General features: G+C 33.1%; 1 long non-coding RNA gene across 1 annotated transcript in view; it reads right to left on the reverse strand.

The window, feature by feature from the left end:
* Positions 1-9,726, reverse strand: part of LOC127702558 (uncharacterized) — a 116,901-nt gene that overhangs the window by 56,396 nt on the left and 50,779 nt on the right. The window lies entirely within an intron of this gene.

Consider the following 9,726-nt stretch of genomic DNA (forward strand, 5'->3'; position numbering starts at 1 on the left):
AGAATAGCTGTTCTCTTTCTTAAACATATTGGACAGCTGAAGGTAGCATAATTGATTCTTGCAGGTACAGGATAGTTCAAGGACTTCTTCAACAGCACCCAGACCTTAACATTACAAAGCCAGGGATATATAAATACGTAGAAATGTTTTAGAATTAGGACAAAAAGAACCCAAAAAATATCTCCAAATACGTCTTAGTTCAATTTGCTAAGTGAGTTGGAACCCCAGTTACTTAATAGTTTCTTCTATTAACGGGATTTTTTTTTAAAAGTCAACATAAATCATGTCATTACCGAATCACCTTGACTACTTGGCATTTGATACCCCCGTCCACTAACAGTCAACTAGCATTGCTATGGATTCAGTGCGAGCAAATTAAAATACAGTAAAAGTTCCTTTATTCGTAGGAAATCAATCTTCGTGGTTTTTGTGGATGGTTTTATTCACGACTTAAATTGTACAACCATATTTAACAACTGTTGTTCAAATCAAGACTTGGATAATCCCATGTATGTTTGACTAAATGGATTCGGACATATAATGTATTATCAGCAACCGCACTATGAACTATATATAAAACTTCAGACAAGATTTTACTTATTTAAACTTTAAAAACTTAAACTGTACGACTTCTAACCTTTTAATTCTCATGAAAAGTTAGATATGATCGAAGAAAGTCAGACTTCCGGTGATGATGAGCGATAATGAGGTGTTCATTTTATCTCTTCACAATTTTTACAAAAAAACAAAAAATATATTTTCATATTGGGCTTGCTGTTTCATTTCCTAAGAGCTAATTCTACTATTTCGATTAGATTGTAGCATTTTTTTTTTGTAACCGTTACCTTTGAGTTACAAGCTTATCGCCCAATTAACACCTTTGATGATCTTTAATATGTTGATAATTTCATATCGGGTTTAGTTTTTTTTTAGTTTATAATGATTTCATTTGCACAAAGAGACAAATAGGATCGGAACAAGTTTAACCAACTTATGAAGTCTTCTCCTTTACATAATATAACAATTACAGTTATCTCGGATTAATAAGTGTCATCACTTCTGATTACACGTGTGCAACAATTAAATTTTTCTTAATTTTCTTAGTTGCAATTTAGTTCAATCGAGACAGTTTGTCAGAATAGATGAATCAGCTTATTTCCGAAAGCAACCATTTTATTAAAATTTAATGAATGTTGTCAGAAATGAAAGACGAACAAGAAGTGAAAAGTAAAATAACAAAAATACCTAACTCCACGGAAAATTAAAAACGGAAAGTCTCTTATCAATTGGCAAAATTAAAAGCTCAAACATATCAAACGAATGGAAAACAAGTAATCCTGACTTTGTAATGGCATTTCCTTATGTAGAAAATGGTGGATACCATTTTGCAATCAAATCATTATAAAACCACATATGATTATTTTCAAGAATCTTCGTTTTTGATGACATAAAACATCCTTTGAATTTTTTTCTTCAGAAATTTAAAATACACGAATTTAAAAATTACAAACATGTAACTTTTGGTCAAACCACGAAAGATTGACACTCATGAATAAAAGTACTTTCACAGTAACACTTAATAAGTTTCGTGCATCCGAGGCGCTTTTCTAAATTTACAGTTACAAGGAACGCTTAAACTTTATCGTCGCAATCTGATCCACCAAAAGAAGTTAAAAAGCATAAAATGGTCACAATGAATACACTGTTTTTAAGGCTTCCGCTTATAGTATTTTGTTTACCTCCTGCTTGTTTTTTCGTCGTTTTTCGTGTTGTTCAATATATGGTCTTTTATTTTTTTACTTATTGTTACTGGTTGTTCCATTTATATTTTCTGTCTCTTTTAAACCATAATTGACTACCCAAAATAAAGAGTCGTAAGTTGATAAATTACATTGAAACTAATAATGAAAACTGTTGGCAAACTAGAAAATCATAATAATTTGAAAGACGAAATGGTACAAGAGTTAAAAATTTGAACGTAGTTGAAATAATTTGCAGATAGTATTTAAAAACTTATATGAAACCTGTCCTAATTTTAAATTGAAGGCAATTAGTACACTTTTTTTCTAAAGATATAAATATGATTTAACATCCATTGTTGTTGTTGTTTGTGGTTTGGACGTTAAACAGCAATTAATCACGTTATCATTTTTGTTTCACTGGTTTTACAGTTAAGCAGTAATTAATCAATCACTCTTTTTGTTGCTCGAATTTACAAAAAAAAAAAGAAATTAACAACAATAAATCAAAACAGACAAATAATTATATTTCCTAACATAGAATTTCATGGTGATAGATATTACATTTTCATTTGTTTTTTCATTGTTTACTACATGTACTTGTCAAAGGAGGCGGGGCCCAGACAGTGCAATATCCGTGATAGCAACTTCTAAGATTGGAGATAAAAGTAAAATAACTAAAATACCGAACTCCACGAAAAATTTAAAACTGAGAGTCCCTAATCAAATGGCAAAATCGAAAGCTCAAACAGATCAAACGAATGGATAACAACTGTCATATTCCGGACTTGGAACAGGCATTTTCCGATATAAAAAATGGTGGAATAAACCTGGTTTAACCTGATAATGCACTGGTGTACGTTCCTTTCATTTGATACAGTGACAAATGGTCACCGCCATGATTGAATATAGTGCAATATCAAAACAATCATACATTCAATGCACTCCTAAAAACAAAAACAAAAGTTATCTCACTCGAAGATTTAAAGAAACATTCCCATTGATATTAATATAAAATTCAACATTTCCAATTAATAAGACAAACTCCAAAATGAATTCAAAAGAAATACAGCGAATTCGTTTTGTGTTTTTTGTGGAATGTCATCAAATGTTCGTGAACGTGACCAACGTATGATAGACGGTTGAAAAACTTTCCCTTGTACTAACTATCGTCTATCATTGAAAATCTTGTATAGTCCAGTAAATGTCTCTTTTCGTTTTTCTTGTTTTACAATTCCCGCTATTGATTTGTTAAAGGAGAGGCGTAAGATACCAGAGGGACATTCAAACTCATAAGTCGAAAATAAACTGACAACGCCATGGCTAAAAAAGGAAAACAATGTACATTGTTTTTTTTTTTGCATTCTTTGATGTAATAAGGAATTAACTTACATAATTTAGTATTCACACTTTTATTTATGAAATATAAATAGTCACATTTCTTTGCGGTCACATGTTTTTCATATTTAGCTAATGTCTGTGTTATACAATATTTGCAAACTGGGTTTTAAAGTGTTTTGTTGCGGAATATTTTATTTTATAAAAAGATGAATACTTTCAATATTTTTTTTAATGATTTGACCAGGAATGAAAAGAATTTCAAATTCTTAGCAATCAAACGACTATGAATTAACTATTAAATTCGGAGGAAAGGGGATAGGTGCTTTTAATTTAGACACACATACCACTGAAATATAGTATATCAATATGTTTTGTTTTATAATTATGAGCAATAAAATTGAAAATGGAAATGGGGAATGTGTCAAAGAGACAACAACCCGACCATAGAGCAGACAACATCCGAAGGCCACCAATGGGTCTTCAAAGCAGTGAGAAACTCCCGCACCCGGAGGCGTCCTTCAGCTGGCCACTAAACAAAAAAGTATACTAGTTCAGTGATAATGGACATCATACTAAACTCCAAATTATACACTCTTTTGTGACGAGTTCAGTTTGAACAAGGGCATATACTTTATCAATAGCATTGTTCGTGTTAAAAATGTACATTGACAATTCATTAAAGCATATATGAATGGTACGTACGGTGGATACATTTCCGTCCGTTATCCGTTGTAATATATCTTCGGGTAAGTAACTCCTACCTCTTTTCCATCTGGAACACTTATTTATACTAGTATTCTATTGACTCAAATAACCCCATAGCAGAAATTTAAGTACGATTTATATATTTTTTTCGAACAAAATCCGTATTATTTTATGGCAGCCTCATTATAACAACACTCTGAAGAAGAACCATAAAAAATCTCAACCAAATACTTCGGTCCATCAACTGCTTTCTTCACTAAAACGTTTAAATGATGTAACACAGTCAGTACTCAACTAAGGTACTATTTGATCTGGCTTTACAACTGTTTTGAATTCAGCGCCTTAGATGTGTCTTATCTAGACGAAACGATCGTTTGGCGTATCAAATTATAAGCCTGGTATCTTTGATGAGTAAGCTCAACCACTGGAAAGATGCCGCTGTTTGTGGTGGACCTTTAGCCAACGAGGATGTTACCAGCCCAGTAGTCGGCTCTTTTGTGACGACATGAAATAGTATTGATATGTTCATTTTCTGTTAATTTACTGTTTATAAACTGTTGAAATACTCAAACACTAAGGTTTTAATACCCCAAGATATAAATTGCATATGCCGTATTTTGCACAACCTTTTGGAATTCTTGGTTAATAATTCTCTTCAACTTCGTTTTTGATTTGGCTTTGAAACTGTATTGATTTGCATGACGTGTCATTGGTATGTTCAATTTCTTTTAATTTACTATTACAATATTGAAATACTCAAACACTAAAGTATTTTTTTACCACCTGGTATAGATTGCCTTAGCTGTATTTAGAACAACCTTTTGAAACGGTCGGTTGTAAATGCTCTTCAACTTCGCATTTGATTTGGCTTTGCAACGGTTCTGATTCAAGCGCCACTAATGCATATTATGCAGACGAAACGCATGTCTGGGTTACAACATCATACGCCTTATATCTTTGGTGAGTCATTTCAACTTTTGGGTAGATGCCACTGCTGGTGGTGGAAGTTTCGCCTCCGAGGGTTTCATCAACCCAGAAGTCAGCACTTGTGTGCTTATATGACATATCATTGATACGTTTGTATTCTGTTCATAAACTGTATATAAAATGTTGAAATACTCAAAACACTAAGGTTTTTCTACCACCAGGTGTATATTGTCTTAACCGTATTTGGCATCTCGGTATACTTGGTTACTTTGTATTTGAATTTCTTTGTAATTATTCTGATTCCAGTGCCACTGAAACGCACATCTGGTGTACCCAATTATAAGCCATGTATCTTTGATGAGTCACTGATACTTTTTTGTTGATGACGGACTTAAAAGGATGCTTGGATATACGACAATTAACCAAGCAATCCAACAACAAGAACATGTAAATATGAATAAAAGGTTATGTGGAGTATAGGACAATGAAACAGACAACCCCCCCAAAAAGATAGAAAAAAATAGAAGCCATTAAAAGTCGATATTAAAATACAAAGCAGTTGCATATGTGTTTCTGTAGTTGAAAGTATAATAAATATGATACAGCTTAAATGAGTCGATTGTTTAAAGCTTAACTTGCCCAGCAAACAATGTGAGCACTCGCTGTTCACCGTTTTCGTCTATCGTCATAAGCTGTTTTAAAGATGTCTAAAATTGATAAAAAGTGTTTATTCAATTTGGCCTTATAATTCCATAGGGTATCTATAAAAAAAATCTCATATGCTTTTTTGATCTGCCAATCAACAACATAGCTTCCTTGATAAACCACTTAACATAAGGATAAATTGCAAGTAATTGTCATATATCTGTTAAATCATAATAGATAACAATCTTTTCAGAGTCTTAAGTGCACAGAAAGTCATAATGATAACAGAAATTGAAAGAGCACACATCATCAGTAAATCTTCAAAAATGCTGAAATTATAAATTGATGTTGCCAACATCAACGTTATTTGGTCTTTGGTGGATAGTTGCCTTATTGCCAATCAGGCCACATCTCCTGACTTTATATTTATATAGGAGATGCTGCCCTAAAGTAAGTTTGGATGTGAGTGTCAAGATAGAAAAGGGTTAAAAAACGATTTTATATATTTAAAGATATTTGCTCAAAAAGAAATACATGTGTATGTCCTTGATTACGATAAATATGAACATTTTTAAAAACAGTGGTTCTCTTGGTTATCTCAAATATTTCTTACACTGTCGAAATGTTATCAGAAAAAACACGGATTGACCAAACTCTGAAGGATGTAATTTAAATTGTACCTACTAAATTAAGTTTTAAGTTTTCGATAAAATTTCCCTACATTGTTAAATAAAAAGAGACAGAGGGGTTCAAAATAATGGAAAGTAGATGATAGACATGACAAACACATATCTTTACTCTTCAATTTGCTGAAAGTTTAGTTTTCAATGCCTTCAGGTTGGTATTTGATTAGCCTTTAAACTAACGTAAATGCCACTGATGAGTCTTGGGCGAACGGAATACGTGTATGGCGTACCTTATTATAAGCTTTGTACTTTTAATGATGTTTTTACCAAGATAAAAAGCCAAAAAGTGTGCCCATAGAAAATGATCACCAATAAAATATGTAAGAAATCGACTTCAATGCCGATATTTCTGAAACCAGCAATTGAATACATAAACATGTTTAACCCCGCCGCATTTTTGCGCCTGTCCCAAGTCAGGAGCCTCTAGCCTTTGTCAGTCTTGTATTATTTTTAATTTTAGTTTCTTGTGTACAATTTGGAGTTTAGTATGGCGTTCATTATCACTGAACTAGTAGTATATATTTGTTTAGGGGCCAGCTGAAGGACGCCTCCGGGTGCGGGAATTTCTCGCTGCATTGAAGACCTGTTGGTGACCTTCTGCTGTTGTCTGTTCTATGGTCGGTTGTTGTCTCTTTGACACATTCCCCATTTCCATTCTCAATTTTATATTCTAGAATTTTTTGCCTCAAGTGATTTATTTTAAACTAATTTTACAACTGTTTGCATATTATCCCTCCCATTATAATATAATTGATAAAACAATAAACAGCAAAACTTATTATCAGTACAAGATCTACACAAATGTCGATACGACTGAAACCAGCAATTGACTCACAATAGGAGTGATTCTCCTTAAATCACGATTTACGTTAAGGCCTATTAACTGATAAACAGGAAAATTTATCACTTGTCCAAGATTTAAGAAAAAATCCTTAAAAGACAGAAACCAATAATTGACTCTTTATATTGTAGTTTATTCCTAAATAACATTTTTTGACCATAATTAACGTTCTCCTAAAATAAATTAGACTGAAACAATTAAACATTCATAAATATCATCCTTACAAAATATACAAATATATCGGGTTCAGGTTAGTAAAAGAATATGGTTATCAAATCTTCCGCTAAATATTTGATACATTATCTTTCAAAAATCGATATTTTTTTATTGCCCGATACCCGTCAACCTTTTTTTGGTGTATGTCATCACGTCTAGCGATTCACAAAATGTATCAATGAACTTTTACTGTTCATGAGAAACACGTCGGGTGCTTCTAGTTGAGCAATAATATTTTGCCCTTTCGCAACACTTATGTTCACTCCAAGATTTCCTTTAGTGTGGTTCAAGATGTTTTTGTAAGGTTTTATGTTCCTACATTGATGTCCGTGTTTGATTTGTTGGGTAAGTAAATCTACGCTTTATAAATTGTATTCATAGGTAAGCTTTTCCAGGTATACCTTGCTCAGGTATATCTTGAAATTGACGTATGTTTTCTTCGTCAGGAAAATTTCGTATTGTCATTTCAAAATCTTACTTTCGGCCAAGGATACTTTACATGTATCGATTGTTTATGAATGTGGTGATTTCTAACGGTTAGACAAATGACAATATCTATGTAACTGTTATGCAGGAAAGCTTGTTACCGACGTGGACGTATCAAATAGTTTGAGAAACACGACGAGTTACACTTGCAACAAAATGACTGTTATTGCATTTGATTTTTGATTAGGCTCGTTTTGATAAATCTTCAGTTGCCAGTGTGGTTGTACTGGTAGATTCCTCCGTTATTCGGAGCATCCCTCGAAAGCTGCGAGAGTACAGTGGAATCCATGTATATTCCCTATCGGGATTAATGGAGATTTGTCACTAACGTAATTACAAAAATATTTACAAGGGCAATCCCCACCCCAACACAAAGGGAGTGCTAAGACACCGGGAAGGCTGTTATTATGGTGGAGGAAGCTCTTTCAAATATTTTGTCTGAAACTAAGCTTATCAATATAATATCTGGACATTTGTGATTGCGAAGCTGTATTTGGAAAACGCCTAGTTGGCCGAGTGGTTTAACGAAGCATGTGTTCAAATCCTGATCAAAGAAATGTTATCAAAATATGCCCATTTGAGATTTAGGAGCTTAAGGGGGTACCCAACACTTTGACTGAAATAGATTTCACTCGTTTAATTTTCATAAAATGTTGACCGAATATTTACTTTGACCTGTTGACAAAATTTTGAACATTTAAAGAAATGTGAACCACACAATTTACAGGAATGATTTCACTTGATATATAGTAGTTCGACAAACCCTAATTTTGATTATTGAGAAGTTTAATTTCTCTTTACAAATAGTATGTGATTAAAACGTTCCACTGAATTTTAGAGAGTTCTCTTCCCTAGGTGTTTTGTACCCCCTTAATTAAATACATTAAAACAGTATGTGCCATTTGTAGTGTTAACGCTGTTAATCCCTTGGTTGTCAAATATAAGTCTCATTGGCAATCAAACCACATCTTCTTATATGTATTTTAAGATACAAATATAGTTAAATGACTGCATGATAAGTATTATTGACCCATAATGACATATAAAAAATTCTGATCTGGAAGGTATGCCATCTAGGAGAATATGCAGTCATACATCATGCGTTATGTTATAACCCTGGATTAAACCGACAAACCATGGCATCATCCGACTTACAAAAAACTATATATTTATATAGCCTTGTTGGACTAGTGGTTTAGTGCGTTGTAAACAGTAAAAGCGGAGGTCACGATCTTTTAAGAGGATGATTGCAAATCAGAGAGAGCGAGTCCAAACATTTGCTGTTAAAATTTTGCTTATATCTGTAAGACTCAGATCGATGTCCGGCCTCTAATCGACATCCGTTCCTCAAATCCACGTCAAATTCTGACGTCATAATGAAGTATTATTCCAAATCGACGGATCAAAAACTATATATTTATATTATAACCCTGGATTAAACCGACAAACCATGGCATCATCCGACTTACAAACAACTATATATTTATATAGCCTTGTTGGACTAGTGGTTTAGTGCGTTGTAAACAGTGAAAGCGAAGGTCACGATGTTTTGAGAGGATGAGTTCAAATCAGAGAGAGAGAGCGAGTCCAAACATTTGCTGTCAAAATTTTGCATATATCTGAAGACTCAGATCGATGTCCGGTCTCTAATCGACAACCGTTCCTCAAATCCACGTCCAATTCTGACGTCATAATGAAGTATAATCCCAAATTCTATGCCCCTCTAATCGATGTCTTTTTTTTTCGCAAATCGACGTCCAATATTTGCTCGAACATATTTGGCATGTAATCGACGATCTTTTTACGGACTAGCCTCAATGACGTCACAATTCTATTTAATGAAAACAACTGTCAGATGCCTGATTTGATTCAGGGATTTTCCGACAAAAAATGGTTAGTTGAACCTCAAACTCCAAAAGTTGTTAAAATATAAGATTTTAAATCTTGAAGTCCAAATGATAACACTTTTCAACAATTGACTGTATTTCTTTATTCTGTCTATTGTTTGAGGCTGTATATCGCCCCCTAGATGTATTGTCATATTTTTTTTTCGTTGGATTGTTGTTTTATCGTCGTATTCCCTCGTGTAATTTATTTATATGAAAATCAAAACATTAATATGCATGTACATGTAATATCA

Source organism: Mytilus californianus, unplaced genomic scaffold (assembly GCF_021869535.1).
Source record: "Mytilus californianus isolate M0D057914Y unplaced genomic scaffold, xbMytCali1.0.p SCAF_5, whole genome shotgun sequence".
Classification (NCBI taxonomy): Eukaryota; Metazoa; Mollusca; class Bivalvia; order Mytilida; family Mytilidae; genus Mytilus; species Mytilus californianus.